This window comes from Momordica charantia (genome assembly GCF_013281855.1).
Source record: "Momordica charantia cultivar OHB3-1 chromosome 7 unlocalized genomic scaffold, Mcharantia_2.0 BLBB01000007.1, whole genome shotgun sequence".
NCBI classification, from domain to species: domain Eukaryota; kingdom Viridiplantae; phylum Streptophyta; class Magnoliopsida; order Cucurbitales; family Cucurbitaceae; genus Momordica; species Momordica charantia.
In genome coordinates, this window is record NW_028275165.1 from 12,557,079 (window position 1) to 12,560,211 (window position 3,133).

General features: G+C 40.1%; 1 non-coding gene across 1 annotated transcript; it reads left to right on the forward strand.

Moving 5' to 3' along the window:
- Window positions 1–704: 704 nt before the first annotated feature.
- Window positions 705–811, forward strand: LOC148210389 (small nucleolar RNA R71). The gene has a single exon (XR_015792531.1). It is a non-coding gene; the product is annotated as a small nucleolar RNA R71 (small nucleolar RNA).
- Window positions 812–3,133: the final 2,322 nt, after the last annotated feature.

Consider the following 3,133-nt stretch of genomic DNA (forward strand, 5'->3'; position numbering starts at 1 on the left):
GGGCCATGTACTCTTTCATCATATTCTCAAGATTTGAGTTGTTATTTTGAACTGGTGGAGTCTGTGTTCTCTGATTGTACTGCTGTTGCGGTGGCGGGATGTATTGCTGTGTAGGTGGAACATAGGGCTGCTTGTTCTGCTGGCTCTGTCCTTGATTAAAACCGCTCGAACCTCCTTGACCTCCCCATAAGAAATTAGGGTGGTGCCTCCAACCTGGGTTGTAGGTGTTCGAATATGGGTTAAAGTTCCTATTGTTCCCATGTCCTACATAAAAAACAGAAGCAGGGTTATGTGGACAATTATCATAAATATGGTTTTCACTGCAAAATGAACAAATGAGATCGTTGACTTGGCAAACAGGGGCAGGAGTGCAAAAATCCGACTGCACAGGTTGTATCGGCGTGGCTAATGGATTTTTTATTCTCAATGCCATCTCTTTTAGCCTTTGGTTCATTGTAACCATCTCTTTTTGCATCGAGGTCGCAATGTCCAGAGCCAAAACTCCAGCTGGATCTTGCTTCTTTGGTGCTGCCCTAGATCTTTGCGAACACCATAGTTCGTTGTGTGAAGCTAAGTCATTTAGGATGTCAACTATCTCGTTGAATGTCTTCTTTGTAAAGGCTCCATTGGCAGCATTGTTTAGCATCATCTTAGTAGGATGATCTAAACCTCTAAAGAAATGTTCTATCTGGATGCATGCCGGCAAGCCATGGTTCGGACATTTCCTGATTAGTTCTTTAAATCTTTCCCATGCCGCGTGAACAGGTTCACGATCATACTGTCTAAAGGAGATGATCTCCTCTCTGATATCAGCGTGGCGAGTAGGTGGGAAGAATTTTGTTAAGAACTTCTCCACTAACGACCCCCATGTGGTGATGGATCCCGGTGGAAATGCATTGAGCCATGCTCTAGCTTGGTCCTTCAAACAAAATGGAAAAAGTGTTAGTCTCAGAGTATCGTCTGTTATACCAGGTAATCGAAATGCATTCGCAATTTGAATGAATGATTTCAGATGATCATGTGGATCCTCATGTTCCTGCCCTCCAAAATGTCCAATTGTCTGCAACATTTGGAACATCATTGGTTTAAGCTCAAAGTTTGCGTGGGCTGGAATAGGGTTGACTATCCCTGAATCAAAGTTCTGAAAAGCCGTGGCGGCATATTCTCGCATTGCCACGTCTTTGTTGTTCGCCATCTGGATATGGTTGAATTCATCATTTCATGCATGATCCCTCATATTACCGTTAACAGCAGGTGGATCAACCGGATCACGAGGTGGAATATCTGCCATTGATGTGCTCGTACTCTCTACCTCACTTTCAGGACTGATTTCACCTTCTCTCTTTTTGCTTTTCTAGTTGTTTTCGAAGTCTTTGCTCCTTTCGAGTTTTTCGAAGGGTCCGCTCAATCTCAGGGTCAAGGGGTAGAAGAAAAGATCTTGTGCTCATGCACTTTAACTTACCCTTGTGAGATAAACGACAAAAAATATAGAACCAAAACGGTGGATGGAAATTACACCCAACAACAATTCACAAAAATAAAAACTAAAAGAATTTGAAAATAATTTTAAAACTAAAGTTCCCCGGCAACGACGCCAAAAACTTGACTGGGCGTTTATGCTGAACGCACGCACTAAGCGTGGTAACAATTATATAGATGCAAGCGCACACCTGTCAGAGTAATATAAAATGGATGGAGTATCCAAGTATCGATCCTCAAAGACTTCTAGATAATTTCCAAACTCTAAAGTTTTAAAGAATAGTGAATGTTGGAATAAGTGATTATTGTAAAATGGGAAGTGGTCACAAATAATGGTTTTGGATTTGGGATTTGGACTTATAATGATAAAACCTAGGCCGAATTACTTCAAGTTAGCCATCAAAGAATCAAGGACATGCTAAGGACAATATGCATTTTACCTTAGAAACCAACGACTACGCTTCTCACTTGACTTATGTCTAAGCAAGTTCAAAGTCCTAAGACATTCCCTAATATGTCTATTATGAGATATATCTTAGTTTTAGGATGGAAATAGTCGCAACCTCGGGTTAAGGTCCTATGTCTAGGCTACTTAAGCGGAACCCTTATGTCTAAGGCGCTCCTCTCCTCGGTTTAACCACTCAACAATGCAAATAAGCAACCTTTTCAGTATTGACTTGTTAAGACTTACAGTGGCCTTCTCTAAATCCTAACTTTTTGGGAAAACATGTTGAGCAATGAATGGAAAGCAAAACACTACTTCTTAGCAACCCTTTTTAGACATAAAGGGCTAACTATCCATAACCGGGCTAGAGACGGGAATTTAGAAAGACATATTGAAGAAAATACAGCAAGTAAAATGGTTGAATGTGGAATGCATGTGTGAAAAACAAAAGTTAACTAACGGAGAGTTTTTATCGGGATTGAGAGCTTCGCCCTTCTCTTTCAAGCAATGGGGAGTGTCACGTGCTCTTTCCTCCAAAAACACAACTCTCTTAACTAAAAAATAAGTAAAGGCAAAGGGAAGATAAGCAAGGTGCTGGATTTTTATATATTTGAATAAGTAGAAAATAACTAAGTACAAATGGAAACAAAACAAAGCTCAATAAAGGAATGTAAAGTACTCGGGATTTAAAAACCAAAAACAACTAATGAAAGCAACTCAAAAGTACTTAGAAAGCAACAAAGAAACACAAAAAATGATCAAGAGAAGGAAGCAAGGCTTGATGAATTTGGTGGAGAAGCTGCTGGAATTTATAGCTTTGCAGAATTGGATAGGTAGGTCCTAAAACGATGGTGAATCACCCATTTCCAACTCTTTTGACTGACCAAATCATGCTCAAACTGATAGTGGAACACTTCTTCTACACGTATGCATCGGTTGGAACCACCAAAACGCATTGGAAGACGCGTTTCATTAAGGGCAAAGTTGGAAGAAAACCAGTTTTTCTGCAGGCTTCCCAGGCGCCTGGCGCCTCCCATGAAGGTTTTTCCGTCCTTTTGCTTCTTTTGATTAATTTGCACTCCCAAATGGTCCTAAAATGTCATAAATACAATATAAGCCAACCACAAACCATAATATATGAATTTTTCATGAATTGGAACTCAAACGATCGAGAAAAATCCGAAACAAAGCTGAAACATAGTAAAAACA